Genomic DNA, 14,454 nt, shown 5'->3' with positions numbered 1-14,454 from the left:
TAGACAACAGATGAAGAACAAGGAGAGTAGTCGCAGGAATAGGAACTTGCTTAGGAGGATGAATATATGATTTAATATATGGACACGAAGATGGTACAGGAGCAATAGGATCAAGATACCGACTTCATGCCAAGAGCAGTGGTATTCCAAGAACAACTGAGGTCATCCCACAGGCTTCACCACCTTCGGTAGAAGAGAAAGTCTTGAATGAACAAGGAGAGATTATTCTCCTTGAGGATGATCTGGGGACATATATGTACAACATAACCTTTGATGAGTAATAGCACAAGGTTATTCAGGGCCGCAGAGCACACACCCCGGATGATCATGCATCTCATGTGCACTTTGAAGAAAGGGTGATTATGTCAGATGTGCGAAGTCATCTAGCTACTTTGGCCGATGCTATTAAGGCTTATGCCAAAGCCACAAGCTCAAGTGTGAAGTTATTGATCTCAGAAAATGAGCACATGGAAATGGACTTGCAAGTGACCAGGCAGAGAGAAGAACAATCAACATGATCCAACAGGGCAAAAATGAGGAAAGCGATATTCGTTGAAGTATCACCTCTTGACATAGTCATGCCAAATCTATATAACAGGTTTGTCGCCATGCACAAGGCAGTTATCCATCTACATGGATATTGGCAGTGGTGCATCAAGACTATTTGCACTCTCACAAACATACATGCCACTATTGAGCATGTACAAACATGGACAATGAGGTACAAGGGAACCCCACTTTTTTTGTACAAGGGCATGAAGTCATAGGAAGAGTTGGACAAATGCACATTCAGGCGTTGATCCGGAACTATAAAGAAATCCCTCTACATGTCACTAGTATTGAGGCTTTCTGTACATGGTTTTTCATGAGTTTTGATATCATGTTGAGGACACATAGGATCCCTTCCATCAGAACACTCACCGAGGCTAGAGAGAATAACCAAGTCCGAATGGAGATTGACAGGTACTTCGAGCAATTGATGTGCACGACCACCGGTGATGAATTGTATATTAGCGTAGAGAACATGCAGATGTACGAGATGAGTTGGACAGAGGCTCTAGATCAGTATACCCAGAAGTGATGGAGGCAAGGGTTTGTTTCTAGAAAGACGTCACCAAATAGTGCATAGACACCATTGCGCACTACCAAGCTTGGCATCAGTTCGTCACCGAGGATCACCAAGAGGATGTTGCTGAGTTGGTATTCCTTCAGCCGTCTGAGCCTTAGTGCTGTATTTTTTGGCTGTCTCAAGCCTATTTTTTCACACATGGGTATATGTGGAAATTGTATTATTATTGTAAATATGTTATATGTGAAATTCCAAGTGTCATTAGTGGAATTTGGAGAATCATTATGTAATGTAAAGAGTCATTTGTAATGAAGTTGAAGAGTCATGAGGGTAGTCTTAGAGTCAAAGGGGAATGCCAAGGTTCACCCCACCCTTTGCTATATATAGAACCTCATAACTCATAGACCAAGCTTTTGGGAGCCATGCTTTTGGCTATGATTTTTTTAGAGGAGGTTTGGAGAGTATTGTGACAAGCCTTGGCTTCTCCGCAACATAGAGCGAGTACATCTCTTTGGAGGAGCAAGTAGTGTTGAGTGTAATGTTCCACTATTGGGGCTAGTGGCTATGATGGTGTATGTATGGATGAAAATTTCACTTAATAATATAGCAAAAAATCCTATGTATTGGACAAAATAGAAGTTTTATTCCATTTAGTGGTTTTCTCCATATAAGTCCTCTATGAATTTTTTATTATGACTCTTGAATTTTATGCAAATTTAAAGTATTGTTTGAAATTTTTATTAAGTGCATGATATAAATATATTCTGGTGAGGTTTCATGACTGAATAATATGTTCTAAGACAATTATATTGAGATAATGTGTGTAGCGGAAGGTAATATGCATATGAGTACAAGGGGGAGGGATTCCATAGCTATTACAAGGAATAAATTTGGGTTATGTGCCTATTAATAACATGAGAAAAAATATTGTATTTATTTAATAAAATTGTTATGTTTATTCATGTGATGAAATTCCCAATTTGTTTGGAAGCCTACCTTGTAGAGTTGCATTAGAGGGTAGATGTGGATAAAGGATCAATCAAGGAGGGATTTGCTATCTCAATATGAACCAAATGGAAAGTGAAGTCATAGATATGAAAATGGATTAAGCAGGGAGTTTCCCTTACTGAAAATTATGCTTGGATGATATATTTTATTTATGAAAATAATATGATTATGTGAGTGGTAAGAAAAAGTAAACGAGTACTTGATATGTTTTGATTAATACACTAAGGTTACCTAATGAATTCCATGTTACATGAAATTTTCATATGACAAGTATGCAAGAGTGATATCTTATTACTAATTACCACATGAAAAAAGGTAGCGCTCTAATGCTTATTCTTACGACACTTGTCATGTGAAATGATGGAAAACAAGAGAGGGTAAAAGTAGATTGGAATATGTGCAGATTGCAAACAATGTAAACTTTGAAACGGGAACTGCTACCGTTACCCGTTTCATAGAGATAGCAAAAAAGTGACCTTATTTTGAAAAGGGGTGATGAAGAACACACATGTTTTTTTTAGAGCATAGTTTTTGGCACTTTAATTTTTTTATGTACATTCCATTTTAGAATGGTAGTGATTTGCATGCTGATTTAAAAAAGTGGTAATTCTGCATCAGACCCTTTTTTTAAAAGACCTATTTTTTGACTTTAAATTTTCTAATGCATGAAATATAAATAATTATTTTGTAAATTTAATAATTTTTGAAGTGGTCATTTTCTTCATATTTTCTTGTTTTTATTTTAATTTTAATTTTTTTGTAGTGAGGTTTTTATTATTTTGCATTTTTAAATTAGAAGGTCGATATTTTGAATTTTCAATATTCTACATATTTATACATCCTTAATTAATTTTTCAATCCACATAAAATAATTGTTTCTAAAAAAACAATATTTTTTAACAATGGACATAAAAATAACCATTTTTAACATAAATATAACTAAAAAACTACACGTTTTTGTAATGTTTTGCTAGAATTGACATGTCAAAATCACAATTTTTATACGAAAATTTTAACTCAAAATGGTTAAGTAATAGTTTTTTTTATGAATTTCATGTCAAAAAAATAATAATAATCATTTTTTTCAAAAAATAATGATTAACTTAAAAATTAATGCGAAAATCACATATTACAAATATTGAATGCATAACAATATCAGTTCCCGTAATTGGAATTGAATAACCACCGCCCAACTGCCCATGGGGGTGGCTATCCAATTCTCGGAATCGGATAACCACCACTCGTCCACCCCCACGGGCGGTCGAGCAGTGGCCATCTAATTCTGAGAATCAGATAGCCATCGCCCAGCCACCCCCACGGGTGGCTGGGCGGTGGCTATCGGATTCCAAGAATCAAATAGCTACCCCCACGGGCAACCGGGTGATGGCTATTCGATTATGAGAATTGGATAGCCACCCCCATGGGCATCTGGGTGATGGCTATTTGATTCCGAGGATCAGATAGCCACCCCCACGGATGGTCGAGCGATGGCTATTCGATTCCGAGAATCAGATAACCACCCCCACCGGCGGTCAGGCGGTGGCTATTAAATTCTCGGAATCAGATAACCACCCCTTACCGCCCTTGAGGTGGATATTCGATTCTCAGAATCGTATAGCCGCCACTCGACCACCCATAACCACCACCCGGCCACCCCCACAGGCAGCTGAGTGGTGGCTATCTGATTCTGAGAATCGGATAGCCACCACCCAACTGCCCGTGGGGGTAGTTGGGAAGTGGCTATTCGATTCTCTGGATTGAATAGCCACCGCCCAACCCCCCATGGGAGTGGTGGCCAATAAAATTGTCTTTTTTAAATAAAAAATAATTTTTGTTAAATATGTTTATTGTATTTAAAATATATATATATATATATTTTAAATGTTATTTTAAAAAATATCAAAAATATATTTAGTTTTTTTAATTTTAATGTTTTTTTTTTAAAATGATGTTTAATTTGAAAATACGTATTTTCTAAAAATTTTAATTGTTTTGCAGGTTTTTATTTTATTTTTAATTTCGGCGTATTTTTGTTTTTTAGGGTTTTTTGAAAATGTTTTTAATCTTAATTTTTGTAGTTTTTTAATTTTTTTGTTAATTTTTTTTTTTTCAATCTAGTTTGTTTTTAATTTAATTTATTTTTTTTAGTTTTTCTTATTGCTTTTTAAAAAATTCTTAATTTTACTTAATTTTATAGCTTTTTTATTTTATTTTTTATTTTTTCCAAATATTTTTTATGGTTTACCACATTAAAATTGTTATTTTTTTGAAAATATGTTTTTCTTATTATTTATTTCTTTAAATTTTTTAAATTTTTTAATTTTTATATTTTATAGGTTAATTTTGTTTTTTTTTTTTTTTTTTTTTACATTTTGATGATTGATTTTTTTTTTTAATATATATTTTTATTCACATTTTTTTTTTTTTTTTTTTTTTTTTTTTTTTTTTTCATTGTTTTTTTTTTTTTTAATTCTATGTTTTCATTATTTTCTTGAAATTTTAATGTTTTTCAGAGTCATAACAAAATATTTTACACCATTATTTCAAAATGTTGAAAATTTACCCAAAAAAAAGTGTTATTCGAGCATCAACACTTTTCGTTTTGAGCGCGTTTTTGCACAATTTTTACATATAAAAAATCAGTTTTACTAGCATTTTTTTTTTAAATGTTGAAAATTAACTCTAAAAAAAATCCATCGTTCCATTATTAATAGTTTTCACTTTCAAGCTGGTTTTTGCACAATTTTTGCACAAAAAAATCGTTCTCACTGACATTTTTAAAACATGTTCAAAATTGACCCTTAAAAAAAAACCATCATTCTAGTATACACACTTTTCGTTTTTAGCACTGTTTTTCATGTTTTTTTGGGGTTTTTTAGGCAGAGTTCTCGTTTTGAGTTTATAGTTCCCGTTTCAAAGTTTACATTGTTTGCACATGACAATATGTATATACACATGTTTAGGAGCATGATTGAAGGCATTGTTTGAATGTGTAAATTGGATACATACTGAAATTTCCCTTTATGAAAATTCATTGAAACTTGTGTGTAATCAGATGTACTGATAGAGTTTTGACTAATATGCGAGATTGAAACCATATTAGTGGAAAATGAATGTTGAAACATCAAGTATGTTAGGAAGCTAATTAAATTCCTTGAAAATAAATTAACTGAGAATTCATGTGATGGTAGCCAAGTAAGTAGGGCAAGTAGCAGGTAAATGTAGGAAGGTAAAGGAACTGGATAGTAATTTATTTTAGCTAAATTTGATATATTTTGTTTTTCAAACTAATGCATGTATTGCATGGGTGCCCAAGAAGGGGTATGGTTAAGGCAGAAAATTGTTAGCACAAAAGGATTTAGTAAATAGTAATAATGTGTGCATTCATTGAGCTATCATGATAAACAAAGATTAAATGAATGAATAATACACTCATGAGATAAAATGTGTTTTGTAACTCATTTAGAGAATGCATGAAAAAGTTGGAAATTTTAGGGACCATAATTGAGTTCATTAGTCTATGAGTATTGGGACACTAATTTCTAAGCATGAGACAAGTGATTCTATCATATAATTTTGAGTTTGTTGCTAAGGAACATGCAATTGAAGGATTGATTTTTCCCTATTTAATGTGAAAATTATATGGGATTTGTTGATATATTAAAGCAAGTTTGTCATTAATACCTGCTTGGTTATGAAAAAGGAAAGAAGCTTTCAATGAATAAATATTGTTAGAATTTTTGTGATGCATCCAAGAGATATTATGGAAGATGTGTGACTGCAAGGAAGGGGAGACTTGAATGAATTGGTTTTCAAATATTCATGTACATACTCATTAGGAATGTGAATGCATTAGGTGTGTCCAACGAAACAACGAGTTGAACTTGTTCCCTATGGAAGATTTGTGAAGCAATGCACAACCATGCAGGAAAGTGCTTGAATTCCAGGAGGTATAAAGGAAACTAGACCATGAAAAATGAATGGCATTGCTTGAAGTGGCAGCTAAGGACATGGAAAATGTTGTTGATATAAAAGTGGCATATCCCTTAATATACATAAAATGGTTTTATAGATATTCAAACACTGAGGCTGGTGTTCCATAAAGGGGGAGTGGATTGTGACACCCCTCTCATTAACCCAAATTTTGTAATATAATTAAGAACATATAATGATGGGGTTCCAACATTGATGCTATGACATTAAACTCTATTATATGATTTAATTTTTATTTTTATTAATGAAAATTCTAGAGTTGAAGAAAGGGAACAAATAATATATTGTGATTCCTTGGGGAGTAGAAAAACTTGAATTAAGAAGGAAAATATATCTTGGGTCAATATTTACCTTTGATGTGATGGGGAATCTTCCCATGAACCTGAAAGGTTGGGAAGATGAAGAGTCAAAGTGAGATTACAAAAAAAATATAGAGGAGTAATCAAGGGGCTCTTCCTCTTAATTTTTAGGCTTCTAGTTTTTATCTCTTATGTTACTCTTTCATACCACTCTCCCTCTCACTTAGAAATTTGAATTGAAATGAGAATTGGTGATAATTTATGTGATAGGAAATGAATGTGTTGTAGTAATTTTTCTTTGGATTAGATGGCTTTGAGTTCTAGGAATCGTATTTATTGTGTGTGGAACATAGAGAATTGAAGATGGTAGTGTTGAGGGACGACAGAGATTATAGAAGGAATCCCTTTTGTTATGCAGACCTACGTATTATTTGTGTGAATGTGAGCACGATAAAAAATGGAAAGGTTAATAAATAAGTTTTCATTTGTGTGTGTGTGTGTATGTATGCAAAGGAGTGTGACCTCACATTTCGTGTTAAAAATTAGTCTATATCTGAGTGTGTGAAATAACACTGAGTTAAATTCTCCTTAAGACATGAACATTTGGCACTATGGTGGCCATATAGGAAAAAATTGTAGAGTGGAGTGGAATGTGGCTCACCCTACTTTAATTTCCAGTATTTTTATGGTTGTAATAGATAAATATGTAGTTATGTGTTAACAATATTTATGGGATAGATGGTTTAGAGACGTACATGATTATTTAATTTCTCTTATCAACAAGTTTATATGTAAATGCATTTACCCTTCAGAAAAGGTATCATGGTTATATCTTTTTATATGTATTAAGTTTTGTAATAGAACTGGCGGAGGAATATATGCCTTTTAATTTATTCTTTAAAAAGTTTATGTTTGCCTTTCTACTATAATTTTTCTTCTATGAGGTTCCAAAAGTTGATACCTCGACCATAGTGATGGGAATTTTTAGATCTCAAATCACAAAATTTTAGGAAATACAATTAGAGGAAGTTGGGATTACTGAATGAGTCTTTAAACAATAAATTTTGGCATTTATGTTATAGAATTTTTTATGGGAGCTTGCAAAAGCTATAACTTGGACCATAGTGAAGGTAAATCCCACTAATCATTTTTTCCAACTTTAAGATCTTAGTTCAATATATTTTAGGATATATGATTAGAGGAAGTCGAGGTTCCTCAATGCTGCTAAAATCATGAATTAAATAGGCCATGTCGGCATTTTTGTTGTAACTTTTTTTTAGGAGGTTTCATAATGTAAAAAATGGATCATAGTGAGGGGAAGTGCCACTGGTCTTTTGATTCTATTTTTAGAACTCAGAATTTAATAATTCAATATATATGTATTGAGGAAGTTTCTATGTTAGTTTGGATTCAAAGTTTTTGAAGAAACGTCTAAACAGTTTAATATTCATCGCATACAATTTTTTTGAAGAAATTCCCCAATGAAAATGTTGTTTTGTGGATGGGGATAATATTATTGTATGTCATCATTGTTTAATTATAGTGCTTTTGTACTTGATCTATGTCTATTTGCATGTAAAGCATTTGGAGAAACGTGTTAAAGATTTTCTATAACAATTTTCATAGAAACTATTTGATAAAATAGATTAAAGAAAGAACTCAAAAGTTCCATGATTAAGGGGTATATTTTAGTTAGTATGGTACAAGTGGAATTGAAGTAATGTTTCTTATTTGATTTCATAAAAATGTTTGACAAAATCTCTACAAGGAAAAAAAACTCTTTAATTTATTTTATACAAAGTATTTGGAGAACAATTCACATGTAAAGTTTTTGAAAAAATGTATTAGAGATGAAAATCAAGTTTCTACAAGTGTGGTTAGGATAAATTTAGTAGGGGTATGTGAAAAAAAAATATCATAGCTTATTGTCAAGCTAGTAAAAGGAAAGATAAAATTTTAGGTACCTGATAACCTCTGTAAGTCATTTAGGGAACTAGGTATGTGATATTGGTCCTCAATGTACATAATATAATTAACCTCTATTGTGGCCTTGGCAAGAAAAAATGCATGAGAGAGGTAGCCAAAATATCCAATTTCTTTATGTCTTCTCAATGGTATGTCCCTAAATCCTGTGAATAAATGATTTGAGTTCAAGCGTCAAAGGTTTCATGTGATTACAAATGACTAATGAATCTTGTTAAGGCTATAGAGCTCATGAGAGCTTGTTCTCATTTTATTAATGTTGATTTTTTTATTTTATTTTATGCTAGCTATGGTAGAGAGATTGTTTTGATCTTCATAACCTTTGTGAGCCATTGAGAGAACTAGGTATGTGATAATGGTCCTCAAAGTACATAATATAATGAATCTCTATTATGGTTTGAGCAAAGGAAACATGCATGAAAGAGGAAGCATAAAATACCCAATGTCTTTATCTTTTCTCAATGGTACGTCCCTACATCATGCAAGTAAAGGCGTCGAGTTTGAGCATGGAAGGTTACATGTTATTACCAAGCAATAGTGAATCCTGTTAAGATGATGGAGCTCATGGAAGCTTGTTCTTATTTTAGCAACGTTGATTTTTTTATTTATGATTGCTATGATAGAGAGTTCAATTAGAGGAAATTTGATTTCAATATTTTAACATTGACATTCCATGTCATAATGTCTAAGCCAATCAAAATCCCTTAAAATTTAAAAGAGATACAAGTGTGACTAGGAACCTAATATGACATGGAATTTTTTTGAGTAATATAATTTACCTACCTTAAGTGTGAATGGTGCCCAATTGACCGAAAACTATATTAAATATTAAAAATAAAATTATTGTCTCAATCTGTAAAAGTTAGAATATCAAGAATATTTTTAATGAAGGGTAAATCACGAGTTGAATGTGTTTTTAATGAAGCTTAAATAATTTGTTGAGAAATAGAAATTTATTCTTTCTTTTTATATTTTAAAAATTTTTATTTTTTAAATCTTGTGTTAAATAAATTAATTTAAATATAAAATGTTAAATTTAAATTATATTTAAATTTTAAAGTTACCTTTTTAATTTACTTTTTATTAAATCTTGTGTTAATATATATATATATATATATATATATATATATATATATATATATATATATATATATATATATATATATATATATATATATATATATATATATATAGAGATATACATATACATATACATATACATATAGACACACACACACAAATGGTTATTTTGATAAAAGTCACATTTATTTAGGTAATTTAAATTTAAATTATTTTTTTTGTTTTTGTTTTTGTCAAGTTGTTTGGGTTTGATTTTAGGCTTGACTTGTGTCTTGAGAAACAACAATCTAAGGATATCTAAGCCATAAAAATCACCCAAGGATCACACCCGGCCTAGGCCACACCAGCCTTAACATGCTTGATTTTTTTTCCCACAGAGTTTTGAACCGGTGACGTTCACATCACGGAGTGACTTAACACTACACCCCATCACCATCCATTCTATGACCCATGGGCTAATTTTTATATTAAATTTATTTTTTTAATTTTAATTTCATTAAATATTGTGTTAATAAATTAATTTAAATATAAAATATATAAACGGTCATTTGATAAATGTGACATTTACTTGGGTAATTTTGATAAAAATAAAATAATAGAAATAATATATTAAAAAATAGTCTACATGACATTATTTTATTAATTTCTTAAATTTTCTTAGGTGGCTATTTTTTAGTTGAAATTTCCTCTAATAGAAGACTTTTGAGCTCATAGATAAGGGTTTGACTAGTCACCTCCTTATAGTATTTTAATTTTCTTGTATCAACTAATTCTTATAACATTACAATTTCTCATGAAATTTAAATAAATAATATTTTAAATATTATCGTTATTTTATAGAGTTTCATCTTCCTTTATACACACATGGTTTAAGAAAATCTTGACATCCTTATGCTAGTCCTTTGAGAATTGTAGGTGGTTTTGAATGGAGATTGAAAAATATTAGGAATCCTTTGGTCTTTCATGTTATTTAACATTTTCTTGTACATTAGGTACCTAGTAAAAGTCATTCTCTCAATGGATAAATTTATGTAAGTTTTGGGAATACAAGTCACAAGAGAATTCTTTGTTTTGCTCTATCTTTCTCCATGATTCTCTAGAGATGTTGAACATATAAAAAACTTGGGTTTTTATCTATACTTCTACATTATTCTTTATAGATGTCATAGCCCCAAAATTCACCTGTAGCATATTAAAGAACATGAGCAGTGATAGTTTCAAAAATAATTTTCTTCTTCTCCCAGAGGCAAAAGTTTATGGATTTAAAATTTTTTTCGACCCCATAATAGGCCTTCCAACCTCCATTTCTCCTTCTCCTGGTACTAAGGATGATCCAGATTTAAACAGGAACATAATAAATTACAAAGATAACCATAAACATAGAGATGCAGCGGAAATAATACTTCACTTTATTAACGTAAAATACTGAAATATGCTTACAAACAACAATGGAAATAATCCAGCTAGGGCGATGGTAGCTTATCTCTAAGAAGAGATGTGGCGGCTACATGCCTTTGAACTGTGTTACAATGAGGCTCGAAGGCCTATTTATTGTTGAGAAACATGGGAAAACCCTAAACATCCAAAAACCTAACCCTAGAAGACAAAACACCAAACTATGGGCCCCGATTAGGTAAATTGGTACATCAACTTCCCGGGGTTGTAACCTTGGCATACGATCCCCGTTGGATGCGTATAATATCTCATTAGAAAGATCTATCTGAGAACTAAAACTCTGGGAAGATCAACATGGGTCGATGGACCCATCCCATGTTGCTCCTAGTTTTCCCGAAAAATGTCGTTTAGGGCCTCAAAACGGCTCCGGATGTTCAGGACCTAAAAAACTACTAAAAATAGTAAATTGTGCTACAATTAAGGAAACTGAAAAGCCAAAAGAAGCAACGGTGGGGGTCCAAGTGGACTTGCTGGGTGGCCACCAATATCCACCTGGTTCATTCCTCCCCCCTAGAAAGTAATGGTCCCATTGCGTTGAGTTCCTCCATGAGATGAGGAAACTTCTGCTGGACTTGGTCCCTAGTGAGCCACTTGCGTTGGTGAAGGAGTTGGCCTACTTTGACAACTCGATACAGTTGGATGTTCTGTTGGCAAGTGTGCTCGATCTATGTGTCCATGATCCGGTTAGTTGTAGCTTGTTCCATGTAATCTGGATTTAACTTTGTGGGTGTGAGTTGTTCAGCAATGTCAGATCTGTCCAGTCATGGTGGAAAGTATGGCCGAAGGCGGTCCACATTGAACACTGGGTGTAGGCAAAGGAATGGGGTAATGCTGAGCTCAAATGCATTATCTCCCATAGCCTTTGTAAGGGTTTAAGGACCATATCTAAATCGTCTGAGTTTCTGATAGGATTTGGTAAGGCATTCCTTTTGCAACTACAACCAGACTTCATCACCCACCAGAAACTTATGTGGCACCCGATGTTGATCATGTCGCTGCTTGTACTTCGCATTTGATTTCTCCAGAATGTCATGGACCTGCTAGCGAATATGTTGGATGCGCTCAATGAAGTTGTTTTCCTTATCTTTTTTGGACTGGACATGAGCCGAATCTGCGTGAGTAGCTGCAAATGGCATGGCCACATCAATGGGACATAGTGGCTAGAATCCCAAGCCCACCTAAAAAGGACTATGGCCAGTTGAGTTGTGGAGAGCCCGACTGTAGCTGTGTTGAACATAGGGGAGGCTCTCGTCCCATCTTCGTGAATGCTTTGAGTTGTACATGTGGAGAATGTGTACAATCATCCTATTGACAACCTCTGTTTAGCCATCAGTTTGAGGATGGAAGGCTGTGGACTTAGTGAGTTTGGTGTCCAACATCGACCAGAGATTGGACCAAAATGTACTGAGGAACCTGCTGTCCCGATCTAAGATGATAGACTGTGGGATCCCAAAGTGTACCCACACTCATTCAAAGAAGAGTTTAGCAATGGCTTCTGCTATGATATTCTTCTTGCAGGCTGCCATAATGGCCATCTTCGAGAACCTATCGATGACCACAAAAACATAGTTGTTTCCATTTTTAGTGGAATACATCTCTTTGTCATAAGTGGGATATGTCTGGACTGTGTCTGAAAGTGTCTCACTATGATATGCCACTAGATGCCCATGTTGAGTAAGGACTACCCCAATAGCATAGTCAGAGGCATCTATTTTGACCTCAAATGGTTGTTGCAAGTCTGGCAATGTGAGCACTGGTGTCAAGCAGAGGTGATCTTTCAACTCTGTGAATGCCTTCTATTGAGATTCAAACCAAAAGAATTTTTCTTTCACTCCTCTCTTGGTGACTTGACTCAAGGGCCAAGTGATATGAGAAAATCCCAACACAAACTTGTAGTAGAATTTGGCAAGACCTAGAAAGTTGCGGAGCTCTGTTAGAGTGGTTTGAGAGGGCCAGTCCCGAATGACTTGGATCTTGGCTGGACCCACATTCACCCCTTGTTCATCAATAATGTATCCCAAGTATTGAACCTGAGTCATGCCAAAAGTGTATTTCTCCATATTGGCACATAACTTGTGTTGCCGCATCGTTTAGAGAACCTATCGAATGTGGTGGAGGTGCTCTTCCCAACTCTGGCTGAAGATCAAGATGTCATCCAAGTATACCACTACAAATGAGTTGGTGAATGGCCGCAAGATGTCATCCATTAGCCTCATGAAGGCTACAGGAGCATTTGTCAATCCGAAAGGCATAACCAACCATTTGAAAAGGCCCTCCTTGGCTTTGAAGGTAGTGTTCCACACATCAAAGGGTTCGATTGGTACCTGGTGATATCCTGACTTCAAATCGATCTTGATGAAATATTTTGCCCCCTTTAGTTGGTCCAAGAGGTCATCAATTCATGGGATTGGGTACCTATTATGGACAATGATCTTGTTCAATGCCCAATAGTCAATACAGAGTCTCCAAATCCCATCCTTCTTCTATACCAACAAGATCGAGCTCCCATAGGGTGATTAACTCAGACGGATGTGACCTTTTTGCAGCAACTCCTGGATCTGCCTCTTGATTTCATCATTTTCCAGAGCAGAGTGCCAATAGATTGGTCCATTGATCAGTGACACACCTGGGGTCAGATCGATGGAGTACTTTACCTGACAGTGCAGAGGAACCCCTGCAGAGAAGGTGAAGATGTCCTCGTACTCCTCCACGACCTTGTCCATATGTAGTTGTCATGCGGAGGGGCCCTTTCTAGAGGTCATGGCCATTGTCTTCTTCCTTCCTTGAGGGTGTATCATCAGGAAAAAAAATTCCTGGTTTTGGAAATGAGCTTACTACATTGTTTTGCAGTAACCAAAGAGATGGTGGTAGTCGGTGCTACCTCTGGTATCCTGTACAACTTATTTCCCAAAGTAATAATAACAGCACGGGGCCTTGATTCATACATAGCATGTCGCTTCCACAAGTATGGTTGTCCTAATAGTACCTCACAAACTTCAAGGGTAGAAATGTCACACAATACCTTATCCGTGAAGGGTTTGATGTTTTATGGAAGGCGACACTGCTGGCTCACGCAAAGATCCCGTCCTTGGTAGAGCCACCCAATGGTGTATGATTGTGGATGTGCTGTGGTCGGTAAGCCGAACGGCTTCATGAACTTTGCCAAAATGAGGTTCTTTTGGCTCTCGATTTCGACAATGAACTGTAGCGGGGATCCCTTTACCCACATCTAGGAGTGGGAGAAACACTCCTCCTCCTCTGGATCTTCGGTTCCTCCTTCTGGATATTCGTGGTGGAAATGGTGGTGCTAAGCTCCGCATCGATAATCTGCTTCCCTTTTTCATTCCCCTTGTCGGGTTCTGACTCAGAGTTGGAACATGCATATGATTCTGAAACCTTTAACTCAGCCATCAGTGACTGCTTGGCCCGACACTCACTTGTGTTGTGAGTGGAGCTCTTATGGAACTCACACCATTTTCCTGTGTCCCTTTTCAGCTTTGTGAAACTGTTCTCTTCTTGCAGCTTTGGCGGGTTATCTTGGGCTGCCCTGCCTTGGCTTTGTCCTTT

The sequence above is a fragment of the Pinus tabuliformis genome, chromosome 3_2, assembly GCF_031772625.1.
Source record: "Pinus tabuliformis cultivar Carrire ecotype Pingquan chromosome 3_2, CPIR1, whole genome shotgun sequence".
NCBI lineage: Eukaryota > Viridiplantae > Streptophyta > Pinopsida > Pinales > Pinaceae > Pinus > Pinus tabuliformis.
Note: the sequence above shows the minus strand (reverse complement) of the source record.